Here is a 19,161-nt window from a genome sequence, read left to right as displayed (position 1 = left end):
CTCCTCCTCCTCCTGGCCCCAGGGTGCCCAGGGAAGGGCCCAGCAGCTCCTAGGGCACGCTGACCTTCCCCCAGGAAGCAGGAGAGACCAGGGGTAGGAATTGCAAATGACTTTCATTAAGCAGGGTGCTAATACCATGAATTACAAATGAAACCCAGATGAAGAGGACCCTGGCAGCCTTACCTCTGTTTGATATTAATTGGGCGACACTTTGTTTTAATGGTACATTAATTAATGCGGAATTTCGACGGAAGTCCTCGTGACACTCACATTAATACAAATGAATTCATTACCGTCGGTGTTATTACAAGAAATGACAAATAAATCTGTAACAGTGGGACCCTTCAAATAATAATCACGAATCATTAGGTTTGCCACTCGTTCGTACTGTAGCTTGCAAATATGTGTGTGTTTTCTGCTGCGAGTGCGCCTCTGCCTCTTGGCTGGGGGAGGCAGCGGCGGGGGCTGTCTGTGGGGGTGGAAGGGCAAGCCTCTTCCAGACGTTTCTGCATCTGTTTTTCCTCCCACCTCCCCCACCCCTAGGCACTCCTCCTGCTCTCCCCAGAGCCTTCCCCCACACTCAGCAACCTCCGGGTCAGAAGTGTGATTGGGCTTGGCCCCCCCAAAATCCAGCATGCCCAATGGTCCTGAAGATGGGACAGTGGGGAAAGGAGTCACAGCAGTGGGACCCTGGGGTGAACCTGGGTTGCCAGGGTGTGGCTATGGCAGCCATTTGTTCTCAAGATGTTTCCCACATTCAGATCGGTCTTAATATTTCACCTCAAACCTCAGAACATCCAGGGAGAAAATTCACTTGTCCAGTGACCAGCGTGATGCTGGAAATCTTATATACTTCTTCCTCATCGGCTGTCAAAGTGGTCCCTGAGGCTTTGTCCCCATCGTAAAGGAGAGGAAACAGGTTTAGAGAGGTTAAGCGGCTTATCCACACTCCCAGAGGAAAGGCCGGGCTTGGGACTCAGCTCTGCCTCAGTCCAAAGCTCCCAACACCAGCTCTTTCCAAAGAGAAGCCCACGTCTGCCCAGGATGAGTCAGTATACTAGTAGAGGCGGGGTTAGCTGGATACACCAGCAGGTCAGTCTCAACCCTCCACTCCTCTGCTCTGAGCTTCACACTGTGATATTGCAAGGGCAAGAAAGGGACCCCAACAATCTGGGTCAGTAGCTGTCTTCCTGGTTGTCTCTCACACCCTCCAGTGCCTTAAAGCTGTGGTCGAGACCGTTTTTGCTTCTCTGGGGCAGTAAGCAACACCCCACAAAACCCCGCTGGAGGAGAATGTGAGACTGGCCTGAGTGATTCAGGCGGATTTTCCATCCGAAAATGGTTGGCATGCAGGCCACCTCCGCTCCTTCTGCACTCACGGCAGGCAGTGCCAATCGATCACAGTGCTCTTCCCAGACTCAGCCTCAGGATTCCCAATCCAGCACACTAAGCAGCTTCGATCAATGCACTGGAATGGCATATGATTTGAAAGCTGTTTGTTACCCCTGTTTAGCGCATCTTTCCCTAGAGGACTTTATAATAGGATCCAGTCTCCTCTGACGGGGATGCCCAAGAGCAGTTCAGCCTGGCAGTCAAAAGGTCAGTTCAAGGACTTCTCTGGGTTTCCTCCAACTTGGGAGTCTGGAGCTATATGAATCAGTGCTTCTTCCCCTCCTACGTGAATCAATCAGCCAATCTTATCTTCCACTTACAACATCTTTCGGACCTTTGGCTAACAGATGAGATGACACGGACATCAAATCCAGTTCTTTCCACTGTGGGTCTCTACTCCTGTGACCACCTCTGGGGGCCCTTGCCAGCGACCTGCCCTCTGCCCCGGCCCGAGGAGGTTGACGCCAACTGGCTGTCAGCTGCTGTTTCGGAGGCCAGATCCTGGCTGATTAGCAGTGGGCCACAGCCCACAGCTGGGTGTCTGGGGGACTCCGGCCCCTCTCCTGCTCACTTCCTCCTCATTCACACTGGAGCTGAATGGGCCAATTAATCACCTAACACTGTTAACTGTACTAATTACGCCCCGCTCTTGAAATTTGTGGAACAATTATTTACTGTCTCTGTCCCGTGAGCTATCAATTACGGTGATTGCAGGCGGGAAGTCACTTTTCTTGAGCCACGACAGAGGCCTACCCAGACTCAGAGCTGGTTTTCTTAAGAATTCTTGGTGGCTGTGCCTGAGCTTAGGCTACATCTAGCACATGTGGCAAAGGCAGTGGCCTCTTCATGGGGACAGGCTTCGCAATCTAATAAGAGGCAGCTCAACACTGATCTTAAATGCAGACTTTTTTATATACAAGTTGTCCCCCTAAAAGATGAAATGACAACCACTAAGTACCAGCCTGGGGACTGTACTACTTCCTTCTTCCTTGTGTCTCTGTGAGTACACAGTGCCCTCCTTGGCCAGGTTTGGCATCACATGCCAGGAGATCTACAGGGAGGTGGCACATGTACACCGGGCTGCATTTTCCTCCTGGTTCCCCAAGTCAGGGGCTCTTTATTGCTGCTTCCCAACCCACTTAAGACTTTGCTTCCCCTGTTTTCTGTACTTTCCACTTGGAGGAGAGCTGGTGCCTGTGACCAAGATTTTTGCTAAATGAAGGAAGAAAAAGATGTCACATTCAGGGGGAAGAAGCTGTCCATCCCACCTGGACCTGGAGATGTTCCTGTCCCCCAAGGCCATTGGTCCTGGAGCACAAACCCACAGGCCATCACCCTCTGCCACACACAACACACACAAAGACACTCTCTCCTCTCTGCCCTCCCCGCACGCCCAGCTGCTGGATGACAGTATGTGATGTGGCAAACACGTATTTATTCAGGCACGCAGCAGGCCCCGGCAGGCTGTGGCCCTGTCCCTGGGCTCCCCCCATCCCAGCCCTCCCGCCGCCCCAGTGCTCATTTCTGAACGTCAGGGCAGAAAGCACTTAGATCCAACTGCTGAGCCCAAATCTATTACGGTACGGAGAAATGCACTCCGTCACCACACAGCTGACAGGCTCCAGGCAGGCTGGGGGAGCAGCCACCAGCCTCAGACTGACCCCATCCCACTGGGCCTCTCTTCTGGCTCCTGTCACTGGCTGGAGTCAAGCAGGCCAAGTGGTCCATAACCTTGGCTACAACAGCCAAGGGACCCCCACCTCCATGGAGGCCCCTCTGGGTCCCAACAAGCCACTGCCCACTTGATACTTCCACAAAGAGTCAAAGACACTTTGGACTCCATACGTCTAAGAACAAACTCTAAATCGCCCTGGAAACTGTCCCTGGCTCCACAAATGGCAATGCATTCCCTCTGCCTGCAGTTTCCAAGCCAGGAGCCAGGCTCTTCCTTGCAGTTTCCTCTCCCTCCCACCCGCCCTCCTGCCTCGCCTGGACCACCCAGCAGCCTCCTCTCTGGCCCTGGCAAGTGGATCCCCCAGCTGAGGTATGGATGCTCTGAAACACACAGCAGCTTGGGGTGCGGCAACCCTGTCCCCACCCTCCAGTAACCCACCAGCGCCTTCCTGCTGACCTCCAGTTACCATCAGGGAAGCCCTTACAGCCTGCCTGGCTAGGGGCTCCCCTTCGCTCCCTCAGCTCCTCTGGACCTGCTCCAGCCCTCCGGCCTTCTCCCACTTCCTCAACTGAACCGGTGCTGTGCCGCCTCGGAGCCTGCCTGTGCTGTCCATCCTCATCCTCACCCTCCATTCGTGCCTACTTGGCCTTCCCATCTCAACCGAGTCCTGTTTCCTCCAGAACCTTCTCTGACCCCCAGTCTGGGGCAGGTCCTTGGCTGTATTTGCTCAGAGCTGCCTGGGCTTTTCCCTGGGGCTCAGTCTCTTCATACTTAGATGACTCTCTGGCCACCATCTGACTCCCCCACTAGATGTAAGCTCCTGGAGGGCAGGGCCACACCTGCTTCTGCTCTCCCCTGCGTCCCCAGGGCCCAGCATGGTGCCCAGCATCAAGCTGGTACCAAAAAACATTTGTTGAATGGATGAGATCCTGGGCATCCCTCTCTTGACCCCTCCTCATTTTCCTATCTAGTGAGAAGGTTGGGAAATACCAGCTCCCAAGCTTCTCTCTTTCATCCTTCAACAGATATCTACCAAGCACTATGTTCTAGACGTGCTAGGCAGGTCCCTACCCTCATGGGGCAAGCCATCTAGAAGCTCTGTCCCTCCTCTGCATCGAGCGGTCTGCCGTGAAGGATGCTGCACCTGCCCCTCCACTACCTGGATCTGGTACCTGGGGTCTTTGCTCCTGCTGTTCTCTCTGTTTGCAACATTCTTCCTTATTCATTCATTCAACAAATACCTACTGAGCACCTAATATGTAGCAAGCAGAGTTCTAGGTCCAGGGGACACATGGGCAATCTCCTGTGCATTCTTCAGTCTCACCTTGTTATCACCTGCTCCAGAAAGCCTTCCCAGTTCCCCGAGCCGGGGTGGGGGCCCCGTCTATGGGCTCCATCGCAGCACCCATCACATTGCATTAACACTGCTCACAGTGCATTAAAACTCCGTGACTGCCTTGCCCCCCACGGTACCCCGAGCACCACCATGTCCCTTTCCTTGGGACACAGAAGCCACTCTGAATATATTTTCTGCATGAACAAATGCCTCTGTTTCTTCCACTTGTATCTCCGCCAGCTCCAAAGGTAGAGAGGAGACACTTTGGACTGAGCACAGCTGGCCGAAATAAGCATGGAGAAGGGACATTTGTAAGGAGGCCACGGCCAACAGTGGGGGGGAGGAGGCGGGGCTTTGAGACAAGACCCCGAGAGTAGAACCAAGCTGCAACACCAGGATTTCCCTGCCCTGAGTCTGAGGACGCTGCGGCCATCAGGTCAAGGGGAAATGAGGCTGCAGGACCGGAAGTCCCTGGACGGGCAAGCTCGGACCCTGGGTTGCACATGACTCCAAAGCCCCCACTTTTGACCTTACCCAGGTCTGGCCCTGGTACTTCCCTCAGGTGTCTACACAACCCTGATGCCCTCCTGGCATTGCCTGTACTCCACGGGGTGTGGGGGTGGCCTCTGCACCCACTTTGCCTCTGCCTGGAGAGTCGCCACCCCCAGGTGGTACGTGCTTCACTCCCTCAATGTCTCTGTGTCCTGTCCTCAGAGGAGGCCGTCCCTCGCCAGCCCTCGCCTGCTTTATCTCCTCGTGGCCCTCTTCACCAACAGAGTTAGCTGTACATGTGGCTTTGCTGCCTTCCCGGCTAGATGAAAACTGCCAACCACAGAGACGTTGTTGTTTTTGTTCAGCTCTGAGAACAGTGCCCGACACACAGTAGGCCTGCAAGAACTAGCTCTGGATTGAATGACTAGGAACAAACAGGAAGATGGTACGTGGCACCCAAAGCTTACCAGGCTGCAAGTTCAAAGACTCTGGGGGGTAAGCACTTCCCGCCCCCCCCCACCCCACAGACCAAACAGAAATCGGCCACCTGTAGCCCGTGCAGGGGACACAACGCATGCTCGCGGATGACAAGCTGAAGACAACCCGAGAAAGCTGACAACGTGCGAACTCTCTCACTGTTAATGAAACACACGGGGAGATGAGAACAACCTGATGGGTTTCTCTGAGGGCCACTGACCTCTCTCCAGGGACAGCCGCTCCATCGTCCCCCTCCCCTGCAGCAGCCTGGGAGCACCCAAGCCTGTTTCAGCCCAGCCTCTCCTCTCCGCAGCCTGTGTAGCAGGAACTAAAGAGATTAAATGATCAACCACAGGGAAAGGCTGGGTGAGAAGCGCTGTCTCTTCTACGCCATCACATCTGGTGCTTTTGGCCTAACGGCTGTTTGGAGGATATAAATCTCTCCTTCAGCAGTAACTCACGGGTGGGACGTGGTTTCTCTCTCCCGGTGCCGTGGCCAGAGGGTCCGGGGAGAAGGGGTAGCCCTGACCCTGGCCCCAGGCTGACCCCAGGTCACACATTGCACCAGTCACAAATAGACACCAGACGTCACCCACGGGCCGCCCCCCACCTCTACATGTAGCCATAAAATGACTCCCTAAATGTGAAGAAATTGGAGTACCATTTGAGGGGCTCTTGGCTGGCTGAGAAGTCAAGTGAAAATGATCCGATTCCCTTTGAAGGTGGAAAGAGCTAGAAAAAGCAGCACTGTCTTCCTCTCCCAGACAGCTGCGGCCAAAGTTCTTTGCCTTGTGGGTCTTGGTGGTGGCACTGGTGGCTTCTACTTTGTGCCTAATGGGAGGGGGATTTGGGAGGTTCAGTGCATCCCAGGGCCATGTGCTCACGACCCTTGGGCCTGGTGTGGGTGTGTGGTCCTCTCCTCTGTCCCGGTCACTAGCCGGTTAACCTCTCTGCCAGCATGCCCACCCCCGCAGCCAGAATAGGGAAGAGGGGGCAGCAGCGAGGGGCAGGCTCTGCCAGGGCCCTGATTGCCGCTGTCCAGCCCCCAGCCTGCTCCCTCTCCAGCCTCCTCCGCTCCGCCCTCCCTCGGCGAAGCTGGGGGTGATTGGAACCCCTCCTGCTAAGGCTGATTAGGTCTGATTTCACCAGCCTGCTCCCACCTCTGGAACCTTCCCCTGTTATTAAAGTTGTTTTCCGTCCACTCTCTCGGTCCACTGGATGAGGTGAGTTTATTTGATTTGATTTCTCCCCCCTCCTCCATTTTTCCCCCCTACTCCCGGCCTCCTCTCCTGTGTCAATGGCAGCCATGCAGTCCTGAGTTCAGTAAGAACCAGGAAAATTAACTTCTAACCTCAGAGTAAAAAGGGCTATAATAAAGCCAGGTGAATAATAAAAGCTTCATCTAATGTAACTTTGATTAAAAGCTGAGACCTGCCTACTCATCCTACTCCGCTCCACAGGGACAAGGCTGGCCCTTTAACAGAGCTGATGGCTTAGGGGACAGCAAATACAGCCTGCTCTCACCTCCACTTTGCTCTTCCCCACGCTTTGTTCTCCTCCTCGGGCTGTGTTTTACAAGTGGGGCACCTCCAAGAGGCCCAAGGCCCCATCTGCTGGGCTTCCCTCCACCCTCCGTCCTCAGCAGCTTTGAGAGAACTGAGTCACAGCTCCCAGCAGCCCTGGGACCCTCCCCACCCCCACATGGGAGGTGGCTGATGACAGGGTGTGGGAGGTCCAGCTCCACACTGGCCCCTGAACTCTACAGGGCCTGAGAGTAATCACAGGACCCACCTGGGCCTCTGTTTTCCCATCTGTCAAATGGGAAGAGAACCTTCTTCCTTGCCAGAGTGGCCAGGAGAAATATGAAAACTTGCAGTAAAATTCACGTTACTGATGGAAAGAAAGGCGGTTGACTTCCTCCCCGTTTGCTCAGACTGTCATAACCAGAATCCTCTACAAGGCCTGGGTGTTTGTACAGCAAATCACCTGGCACGTGTTCACCTGGCACGGACGGCATCAGCTATAGATGGAGCCTAATAAGCAGTCGGCCAGTCATCCCCAGGGATAGACCCTGGAGAGGTCACTGCCAACGTCACATCCCATCCTGTGGGTGCTTTGACAGTGAGGGCTGTCCCTGGGCCCCATCCTCTAGTCTATGCTGGCAACGTTTCCTCCGGGGCTCTCTGGGTGATGGAAACCCTCAGGGGCAGGAGGCCTGGAGGGTGACAAGCTCCAGATCACACTAGGATGCCGGAGTGAGAGTCCTTTCCCAGGCTCCCTGTGCGCCTGGGGCCAGGTGCTTAGCTCTCTGGGCCTTGGTGCCCCAGGTGTGGCCTGGGGCCCCAGAGGCATCTGCATCCAGGCACTGTGGAGTTCCGGACTTGCTGGTCTTGCATCAGAATGTCCTTAGAGCTCTACGACAACCTTGGCCTCTGGATGGGCATAATTCCACAAGGGCGAAGCCTACACACTCACGTTCAACTCCCTTTCCTAAGGACTTTCCCCGACCCTAAAGCCAGGAGGCACTAGGCCCACTTAAACCCCCAGGCCCATGGAAGCCCCTCCAACTTGCCCTGGAAAGGGGCTCCCTGCTCACAGCCACCGGCATCCTCAAAGAAGCTGAACTTGTAAGAACCTGCTCTGCCTGTGCTTCTCTGGGAGGCGGGGCGAGGACAGCTGGAGTGTGACAGCCTGGAGCCCAGCCCAGCGGCCAGCGCACTGCACGGAGGGGCGGTTCGGTTTCCTTCACCACTCCTAGCCTTCTCCCCCTCGGGGCACCGGGCTGTGGAGGCAGGAGTCTGATGCTTTTCAATTTCACGCCAGGTATCGGTAGCCAGTCCTTGGCTGGCCTTATCTCCTCGGCCTCCTGCCCAGGTGGGTGCCCACAGAGCTCAGCCTCCCTGCAAAGCCAGAGAAAGGCTGCTCCAGGGATAAGACTTGTAGGCAGAGGGGGCCCCGGAGAACGGACATCTGCTGGGCAGGCCGGGAGGCCAGGCCCTGAGTCCCGCGGTAGGAGGTGGGGGCCTTGAGACTAAGAATCGCCAAGCACACTAAGACCCTGAGGACAGAGGGCCAAGGCTGAAAGTCAGAGTCACAGATTAATCATTATTCTTAGCTGTACGATCATTAGGGATTAGTTCATCCTCTATCCCACTCTTCCCCATTTTCCATATGAGGAAACTGAGGCTCTGGCGAAGTGAAATAACTTGCCCAGGGTCACACGGAGCTTATAGGGCTGCGATCCAACCCCAGGCATGGTGCTCAGATCCTGGCTGTTACCCACCAAGCTGTGCCACCTCTCTATCCCCAGGTACGCGACATGGACGCTCGGAGAGGGGCTTCACACACTGAGATATCCCTAGTCATCACGCATCTTCCTCCCGCGTGTGACCAGAACACTGCCTCTGAGAGCCTCGGTTGCCCTGTCTGGAAAATGGGGAGAGGAAGAGCAGCAGGTACAAAAGTCCCTGGTGATGGTCTATGGGCCACATCTGGCCTACTGCCTGTTTCCGTTCAAACCGCTAGCTAAGAATGGCTGTTACATTTTTAAGTGTTTAAAGAAGAAGAATATTTTGTGACATGTAAAAATTACATAAAATTCAAATTTCAGCATCCATAAAGTTGTCCTGTCACCCTCATTTGTTTATATGTCGTCTGCGGCTGCTTTTGTGCAACAAGAAAGTTGAGTGGTTGCAACAGAGACCATATGGTCTGCAAAGCCTCGGGTATTTTCTCTCTGGTCTTTTACAGAACTTGTTGCTGACCTCTGATGTAAAACGCTGAGCTGGGCCTGCACACCAAACCCCGGCACAGCCAGGGCTGGGGAAACCCAGGGAGGCAGCTGGGTGAAGAAATTCCTGCTGGAAGCTCTCTGTTCACATGTGCTAAGCGACTCCCATGAAAATGACGTGTGATGCCACAGGCACACTCCCTGGTATCCCCCAGTGTCTGGAGTGAAGAGGTTTCCTCCCAGCAGCCCGTAGTTCTGGGACCTGCCTCCCACCTGCCCTCCAGCCCAGAGCTGGGGCCCCAGACCTGCCTTCCCAAAGTTTCTGCTCCTACCAACTTCCTGGGGCTCATGCGTCCACGGGCTCCGTGCCCGACTGGCCAGGGACTGGCCAGGGCTCGAGTGTGTTGTCAGTAAGCGGGTGGCCGTGTGGCTGGGGCGGGGGCCGGGAGGAGAGGAATCAGAGCGGGTAATTGCTGCGTGAAAATGACAGCACAGTCATTTATCCACCCCAAACTGGGCCCCCGCATACCAAGAGGCAGCCAGCGGCTAGGAATCAATACCGCCCCAGAGGAGGGATTATTAGGGAGAGAAGGGGGTTTGAAAGATCCATAAGAGCCTGATGACGGTCTGTTTCCAAGGGGGCCACCAGCTGCATGAGAATTGTGTGCTCGGGAACAGGGCTCAGGCAGCCTGTGCGACAGAAGCCTGGGCTGGCGGCAGATCTGGGACCGTCTCCTTACCCACCTCCTGACACCAGAAGGAAGAGGTGGGGGCCTGCTTGAGAGGAACGTGGGGTTCCACCCCAAGAGCCAGGCCTTGGGGTGGAAATAGTGGGAACCGTGCGGGAGACCCATCCATTCCAAGCGTGCACCTGGCCCGGGGACAGCAGGCAGAAGACCTTGCTCTAGTCCCAGCACCTGATCAGCTGTGTCCTGCTGGACAAGCCCTTCCCACTAGGGGCTGGGATGGGCAGTCACCTGGGAACGTGGCATTAGCACAGAGCTGGGCTGCCGGGAGTCTGTGGGCCGAGGCCCTGCTGGCACGACTGAGAGGGGTAGGCCGAGACACTCCTTCTTGAAAGAGTCCTTCCAGCCCCCCTCAGGGCCTCCCTGTCCTCTCTTTGGCCTCTGAAAGGGCAGGGAAGAGGTGAAACGGGGGTAACCCCTGCTCCCTTTTCTCTTGGGGGAATAGAAGGGATCTTCTTGGGGCAGTAGAGACCATGTCACGTCATCATCGACAGCACATGTGTGTGGTTTGTGCGGGTGGCAACAGAGCGGTCCCCACTCCTCTGTCAGCCCCCGAGGGCCAGCAGCTGTGAGCCTGGGGAGGATGAGGTGGACAGGCCATTCTGCGACACAGTCTGGTACCCAGCCCGCACGGGCACTGCCCGCAGGGTCTGCGGACGCTCAGCACCATGGCGAGTAACCCCGTCAAGCTGAAACCGCCCAGCGAGGTGGGGAAGGCAGAGGAAAGTGAGCTGCTTTCTGGTCCCGGATCTGGGCTGACAGCGGGGCTGCTCCCCAGCGCAGACAGACCCAGGAGGGCTGTGGACTGTGGTCTGCCAGCCTCGCCCCCTCCCATCCCCACCCAGCCCCACCTCACCGTCCAGGAGGAAGTCCCACCACCTGGCCACATAACATCTGAGATGAGCTGGTGCTCCGCATCCTTAATGCGCAGAAAGTCCTGGAAGGGTGCCCCCCACCCCAACCCTAGGGACTTCCTGTTGAAAGAGAGGCCCATAGCTCCCAGGCGCAAAGAAAGTTTCTAAAGCCAACCTGCTCTCCGCCAGCCACTGCACCAGCAGGGACCCCTGCTTTCCACCTCTGTGTAATGGGAGGAAGGCAAACACTTATAGCCTGTCCTCAAAGGGAGGGAAGAGGGAAGACGGGTAGGGTAAACAGGAGAGGGAGAAAGAAAAGAAACAGGCAGAGAGATGGAGAGACAGGAAGAGGCCAAAGGAGTCAGAGTCAGGGATAAATGAGAGGAGGGAGGGAGAGAAAGGAGGAGAGGTCCAGGAGAGGCACAGGTGGAGGGAGAGGGAAGAGAGATGAGGGAGGGGAGGGGAGGGGAGGGGAGGGGAGGGAAGGTTGGAGGGTGAGGGGCGTGAATATGCAGAGTTCTCCAAGTAGGATAGAGGCCAGTGAGGAGTGCAGCCTCGGGAGACAGCAGGAACAAATTGGGTTTTGAAATAGGAGATAAAAGAAGCTGTTATATCTCCAGTTTTGCATCATTTAGTTCATCAGGCTTGACATGTGTCTAACAAACAAAGCCACAAGCAAGGAAGGAAAGGAGAGAGAGAGAGAGACAGAGAGAGAGAGGTAAAGGAAGGGAGGGAGCTTGGGGGAGCGGCCCTGCCCTGGCTCTGCACACTGAGCACCCCTGCTCCAAGTAGCCAGGAGCCAGGGAGTGCCAGGCTACAGGTGGGCGGGGGCAGGACAGGCGTGAGAGGTGTCAGTCCTGGGCTGCACCATACACCAGGGTGCTCACTCTGGTTCCTGGCTGGGGTGCTCAGGGGAAGGGCCCAGGGGCTGAGGGGAGGACGGGTCCAGGGTTCTGCTCTCTGGAGGGCGCTGCCACCCGCCACCCCACCAGCTGGGAAGAGAGAACTAGGCAGGGACAGGCTTGGGGACAGCTTATACCAGGAGGGGGCAGCGTACTAGAAACTCCAGAGGTCACCAGGAGGCAGGTAGAACTGCTTTCTCTGGGTCAAAATCAAGAGAGGGGAGCATTGACAGAGCCCAGGGCCTTTGCTGTGATTCCCACCCGTGTCTGCCACCTTCTGATTCCGTCCCTTCACCAACCACGAACGCAGCAAGTCCCCGCCTCCAGCCTCAGTTTCCCCCTGAGTACCGTAGCGATAAGAACTCCTGCCCTGGCAACCTCACAAGGCCTGGACGAGGATTTAGGAGAACAGAGCAGGCAAAAAGCACCCGGTATACTGTCAGAACCCAAATGTGCTCATTTAAAGAAACGAAAGTACAAACAGTTGTGATTGATTGCTAACTCCCGGGAGTTTATCGCGCGCTGCATCCACCGAGAAGGCAGTTCTTGTAGCTGCCTGTCATTCGCCAGAGTGTGTTCCCTCCGCACCAGACCGTCCTCATGCACTCGCCTTGTATTCTGTTTTGCTAAAGTCTGATTCATCTGAAGAACACAGAAAAGTATGTTGGACATGACAGGGGAACAGGAAGAGAAATGGTTTTTTTTTAGGGGGGGGTGGGCCAACGGTTCCAACGATCATGGGTTCTAGAACAAGTCATTTCTCTTGTCTGGGCCTCAGTTTCCTCAAATGTCAAGTGAGGCCAGATAGGCTGGAAGGGTCTTTCTGATTCTGACAGCTGAGGCTCCGGAATCCTGGGAGGGCGACGGTGGCTGTGCTACACCAGGACACAGCCAGGCACCAGGCTGGCATATTTACCCTCACTGTCCAGTGGTCGGGGACGTGGTGGTAAGTTACTAACACATGCTGGAATGCATGAGAAGGTCTCAGCTTTGGGTTAACCCTTGGTGTATTTGAGAATGAACTCATTTATCACTTTCTTAGTTTCTCTTTCCTGAGCAACGTGACCAGTAGAGACCACAGCGGGGCGTGTGAGGCAGGAGGAATGTGGACTCAGTTACCTTTCTCCCTGCCTTGCTGTAATCTTGGCCCTGACTTTGGGTCTCAGTTATTCCCATCTGTGAAATGGACCCAGTGCTATGAACGGCGCTGGCTGCTGGCTCCTACTCAGGAGGCCTTGGAGAGAAACTGCTGAGAGATTTATCGGGCAGCTACTTCGTGCGAGGCCTCCTATGAGAAGGCAGGTTTGAGTCCCAGCTCTGCCCTACAGCAGCTGAGGGCACATGAGCAGCTGATTTAAGTTTTTCTTGGCTTCACTCTCTTCATTTGCTAAATAAGATAATGATAGCACTGTCATCTCAAAAGAGTCGCGAGGAAATGAAATGATGTTTGAAATTAGCCGACACAGCACAGGCCCGAAATGGGGACTCCTTAGATGGTCCCAGATGGTCATCTGGGGCCTAGGACGAGGCTGGATATGTTCCCTACGGTGCCTTTTTGGGGTGGACGTGGGGACAGGCAGGCTCCAGAGACTAAGCACACATGTGGTCCATTCACTCCTGGGCTCCTCGCTACACACAAAGTGAGAAGGGATGGGATGTGGAAATTACCTTGACAACACTCAGTTTTTAAGGAAATACAAAGAGCCACTTGGCAGAGGCAAAGCTATTATTGGCTGCATTGTCCTCAACATCAGTGATACCGGAGAAAAATCCCTTATATTAATGTGTTTTCTAGCATTTTGACTTTTTTTGGGGGGGGGGTGACATTCTGCTAGCTAATGAAAATGCAAATGGGATGGCTCCCCCTCCCCAGTGCTCCGTCCGTCAGAGCCCTGATGGATCATGTCCCGAGCTCTCTGCTGTGTTTATTACTACTAATGACTTTCTCGTTATGATTTGGCTCTGAAACACAAGCGATGGTTCTGGGAGAAATCCCATTATTTCCACACATTATTCAATTAGAGAATCAAGCTGCTCTTCTGCTGGGGGACTAGGGGCTGCCAGCCCCAAAGGGTGGGCACTTGCCCCTGCTTCCACCCCGCCCCAGGCCCTCGCTGTGGACCCAGAGGGAGTTGGAGGGATGGGACAAAGTCTGACGGTCCTGCAGCGGTTCTGCCCAGCACATGGTGTCAAAGGCCACTCAGAGCAGCCTTGCAAACAAATATCCCAACATCCCGACTCTCGTCCCAATTTTACAGGCCAGACTGTCCTCAAGGCTTGCAGAGGCCTCCCATGGCACGAGGGGCACAGCTGAGGGGCTCACCTGGTCTCCTGGCCCCCCAGTCACCCCACTGCACCCTGATGGGTCCCTTCCCCCACCTCTACCACACAGGATCCCCGCCCCCCACCTTACTGTGACACTATCTCCCTTCCCCATCACGTCACACGTCACATGCCCCAGCTTACCCCACTGACCCCTTCTGGAATGGGACAGAAGGACTACGGATTGATTGGTGGTGGTGGGTTTCCATTATCCACTGTCTCCAACTCTGCCCCACCCAAAAGTGAGCCTCCAGCCCAGCCCCATTCCAAACCCATGCTGCAACCCAAATCCCGGCAGCCTGCCCACTCACTGCCTGTTTTCATGATAGTCTTCCTCCCACCCACTCTCCTTGTGTCATGCCACCGCTCCAAAACATTTAGTGGCTCACTATTTCCACTCCATCAGAAGCAAATCCTCTGCCTTCTAAAGCCCTCCACAGCCTGTTCCTTCCACCGTCTCTGGCTCTCTCTCCCCTCCTCCTCCCCAGCACCTTCTCTGGTTCGGTCAGACCAGCCTCCTCCCACCGGCCCATTGGACCACGCTCATCCCTCCTCCTGCTCCTCTGTCTAAACGCAGCCCCCATCACCTGGGCACCTGTCAGGCCTCACCAGTGTTCAGGGGCACCTCCTTCCTTCCATGGAGCCCTCTCTGTCCCCACACTCCCAGCCTGCACTTGAGTAACCCTCCCGTGTCTCCCTGTCCCCATGCTGTCCTGCTCACTTCTGCATTGGGCTCTCCTTCCCATGACTGGCGTGTGGGCTCCCAGAGGGCAGGGGCCGCACCAGGGCAGGGAGCGAGCCTTCTGCCTGCCCTCTGGCCCCCAGCCAGTGCAGAGCCCAGCCAGCCGGTCCCTCAGCATGGCGAGTGAGGACTTCAGCCAGGAGTGCGTGTCCTTTCCTCGGTGGTTTCCCCAACTGTCTGTCTTGAGCTGACATTGTCTGTTTCGGTGATGGACACTTTCCACAGTGTCCAAACCCAATGCCACATGGAGAGAGCTGCCTGTTCAGCACTTCTGGGTGAGAACAAAGTCGAGATGTGATGCCATTTGCCCGGCTTCAATCCTTATGTGCTCAGGGCACACAGGGGAGCGTGGACTCTGGCTGTGCCTTGGCAAGTCCCCCCCTTGGGGCTCACATCAGCTAGCCAGCCCAGGGCAGATGCCACTGGGCCTGGGGAACACGCAAACCCTGCTGCCAGGCAGGACACAGGTCAAGTCCTACCCCACAGAGCTCTGCATAGTGGAAGCCCATTACGACTGGTGTCTGTCCATCAGCGAAGCTTTCTTCCTGCTGCTTAAGACCCACTGAACGGCCTCAACGTGAGGCAGTTCCCTTGAACCACCGGGATGTGGAGCAAAGCCCCTGGGGTGTCACAAAGCCCCATATGTCTGTAAGGCAGACTCCTGGGGCCTGTGGCTCTGAAGACTCCTCGCCACCTAGAACAAGCCCAGGAAGGCGGGGGGGCCTGGGCCCTGAGTGAGGGGATCGGAGCTCACCCTTCTGCCAGCAGAAAATGGTGATCTGATCAGGAATGCAAGTGGGCACCGAGGAAGACGTGGCCATAATTCACGCAGCGTCTTTGGGCTTAACCAGAGGTTACAAGCACCATCCACCCGCCCCCACCCAGGCCGCCCTTCCTTCAGTCCTACTGCTGTCTTTCTCCTGCTCCATAAACCCCAGCTCCAAGCCATAAAAAGTGCAATGAGCAGTCTGGATGGAGACTGGGCATGAGCGGGCAGCCAGCCATGCCTCCCTCGAGAGTCTCGGAGGACACAGGCCTGTGGCAGAGTGAGCCCAGCCCCGAGGGGTGCTCTCCCGGCTGCCTGCATGGGGAGGGGGAGATAGGGGGTCTCAGGCACCAGGACAGGGACCACTGGCTTTCTCAGCTGGAAGGACCTCTTCCCCCAGCCTGCCCAAGCCAAGAAGGGCCTCTACAACCCTGGAGTTTAGAGCAAGAGTGAGTGCCCATAGATCCTCAGCCGCACTCCTCAGTTCCAAGCAATCGGTCGGGCCTGTGGCGGTGTCTGTAACTGCCCTGCCTTCAGTGTCCAGCACGGGGACAGGTGCCACCCTCAGCTCAGAGCCGCCGAACAGTGGAAGTCAGGGCTGGGAGAGAACCTAAGATGTCAGCAGGGTCTAACATCGAGGTACGCGGCTCTGACCCTCGTACGAGTTCAAATGTTGGTCCTGGCGAGGCAGGGAGGTGGTGGCGAACTGGGGTGCACATGGAGATGGGCCGGCCGTCAAGCTGGCAGCGCTCTTCTAAACTTCAGGAATAAAAGGTAATTCGTGCAAGTGCCAGGCTCAGAAAGTTTTAAACAAAATCATTTCATTTCTGTATCAGCCAACAGAAGGCTGACTTGGGTTAAGGCACCCGCAATAGCGGGGCTGCGCCAGCAATGGGAAGATCTTTCCAGCAGCGATGGCGCTTTTGTGCTCCTGGGGCGGCCAGTCCTCCCAGAGGCAAGAGTGGCAGGAAAAGTGAAAAATCAGGACAGGTGCCCCTTGGTCGATGTGAGGGGGCCTGTTGCGTGGGCTCGTTTATGAGCCAGCCTGACCCAGATTCCGCCCGAGATGATGGACACTTACCCCCAAAGCGCGTGGATCTGGGGTGGACTGGAAAAGTGCTGGCTACTTGGAAGGAACAGTGGGATCTGGGGACAATCAGGCATTGGTGGGGACGCGATGGATGTCTCGGAGTGAAGGGATGCAGCAGCGCCTCGAGGGACAGCCTGACACACTTACGAAAGGCATCAGGAAACACTGGGCTGTTTATCATAAAATCAGTAAAGAAAATAGAGTGGTTAAAATTCAGCCCCTGGCCGGGAATGTGGAGGGGACAGTGGGAGCTTCAAAGGAGATACTTTCTGAAACCTCTGGAAAAAATAATGCAGGAAAACGGGAAGTGGGACAAGATGGCTTTTCTACAACAGGGAGTTATAGGTTTAGACAGCTGGTGATGGTGGGGGGTGAGGGCAGAGAATATCTATTTGCACACCGTGTTCTGCCACCCCATCCATCCTCCCTGCAGCCGACAGAGACCCTTCCCAGAAGCACAGCTACGACTGCATCCCCCACGGCCGCAAAGCCCTCCAACCTTTCCAGCGCCTAAGAGGAGAAAGTGCAAACCACCGACTGGGGAATGCTGGGTCCTTTATCACGGGGCTCTCATCAACCTCGGTTTCTAACTTAGGCTGCCCCAGCTAAGCACCTTCCGGCCTTTGCAGGCCCCACTGGTGTTTGTGTGTGTGTGTCCAGCCAGCCTTGGTTCACAATCGTGTGGGTTTCTCCTTGTCTCCCTCATTAGACTAGAGGCTCCTGGAGGGTAGGGCTGTGTTCCGTTTGTGTCTTCCATATCCCAGGAGCCAATAAGTATTTGTTGAATTTATTACTCATAAAATTAAAGGCTAAATACAGCATGGCAGGGCCTAACCCTAGAGGTGAACAAGGAAGTAGTAATATCCTCATTGTGCAGGCAAGGAAGCCAAGGAATAGATTATAAGTGACTGGTGGCAGGGACAAGAATCAGAGGGGTCTCGTGGTTCCAGAGCACACTGTGCTGCTTCTCCACTCACTCCCTGGATGCCGTCTGTGACACAGATGTGGATCCCACCCAGGAGATGCCAGAATACAGGGACAGTGTCACACTCCGAGGTGCCAGATATAGTGCTGGGCACATACAGACAACTAAAAACACTTGCTAGGCTCAAACTTAACCCTACTGATTGGAAAGCTCTAGTCCTTAGTGTAAAGGAAGCTCGGGGTTGGAGACTCAAAAGGCCAGGTTGCCCGAGTCTCCGCCTAGCCCCCTAGTTGCAAGTGGACCTCAGAGAGGGCCCACGGGCAGGGCTACACCAGGGGGGCCTGCCTGGCTGTGGCCCCAGCCTCTGGAAGGCCAGGGGTTAACTACCTCAAGTTCCATGGGCTCCCCACCACCCCTGTCCTGACACTCAGTTCTCCTGAAGGAGGGCCTGCCATTACCCTGATTGGACTCTCCGAGATAATGGCGGGGCCTCAGCGCCCAGCTGCTCTTGTGGCGGGCGCTCTCTCCCTCAGACAGCCGAGGGGCGGGCAGGAGAGCGGCTTCGGGGAGAGGCAGATGGGGCTGTAATGAACTGGAGACATGTGACAGCTACAGAGGAACAAGTTCATCAATTAGAGCCTTCCTGCCCGAGGGCTTCTGGGAAGGGCTGTGGTGGGGGAAGGAGGGGGGACTGGCCTCCCTCCAAAGGTCCTCATGCCTTGAGCTGACTCAGTTCCCCAAGTCTCAGGCCCCCGCAGAAGTCTCCGCCCCTCCTTCCCAGCTCCCAAGCAGCTTCTTCTGCCTTTTGCTGTGGGGTCTCTCAGAGGGACTCGTCATTTCTGGGAGGGGCTGGCTTTTGGTTTCCCTGGGGACGAAGGGTCTTCTGAACAAGAGTGAGAAACATTCAGTCCAGCCCCACATTCTTTAACTCCTTAGAAAACCAAACTGGTGAGCAGAATGTAAAATTAATACTGCTGCTCCCCTCTGAGCGGCTCTGAACCGTACACTCAGAGGCTACTGATGAGGAAAGGCTTGGTCCAGAGGGGCTGGCCCTGGGGTACCACGCTGATGCTGAATCAGGCTGAGTACAGGAGTCAAACATGTCGGCACTTCCTGGCTATACAGGAAGTGCCAGCTGTGGGTGTCGTCTGTGGTTAGGAGGATCAGGGCAGTGATGGCCTATGGAGGCTCCCTTGTCCTCAGCCCCTGCCTCAGCAAGGGCAGGGACAGGCACACTCTGGTGAGGTGAGTGTGGTCACTACTCGAGCAGGCAAACACTGTAGGTGACTCAGACACATCTCAATTTCATCTATTTTAAATAAGGGGCAAATGGGCATCTTAAAAGTGAAGAAGAACAGTACTTTTGGAGATAGGTTAGTGCCAGTGGAGTCTGGGAACACCCAACAAAGGGGCTCAAATTCGTGAACAAGGAATGCTGGACTATGACCTCGGGGGAGGAGGGGACACCGATTGTTTCCCTGGCAAAAAGCTAGCCCTGAAGCCCAAGGGTCCACAGCTGCGGGATGCTGGGGAAGACAGGACTGCTCTGTACAAGCCCTTGTGAGCCAGTCACAAGCGGGGCAGAGGTTCACACACTAGTGCTAATGGCCCGGGGGAGAGCCCAACCCCGCAGCAGCCTCCCGTGGCCACACTGGCATACACTGACCCCAAGCCCAGCCAGCAAACCTGGATCAACGGGGTGCCAAAGGCAG

At 55.7% G+C, this 19,161-nt stretch overlaps 1 protein-coding gene across 1 annotated transcript in view; it reads right to left on the bottom strand.

Annotated features, from left to right (window-relative positions):
- Positions 1-19,161, bottom strand: part of CDH23 (cadherin related 23) — a 393,911-nt gene that overhangs the window by 248,709 nt on the left and 126,041 nt on the right. The gene's annotated exons all lie outside the window — the stretch shown is intronic.

The sequence above is a fragment of the Eulemur rufifrons genome, chromosome 28 (genome assembly GCF_041146395.1).
Source record: "Eulemur rufifrons isolate Redbay chromosome 28, OSU_ERuf_1, whole genome shotgun sequence".
Classification (NCBI taxonomy): Eukaryota; Metazoa; Chordata; class Mammalia; order Primates; family Lemuridae; genus Eulemur; species Eulemur rufifrons.
The sequence above is the reverse complement of the archived record's forward strand: the minus strand, read 5'-3'. Positions and strand labels throughout refer to the sequence as shown.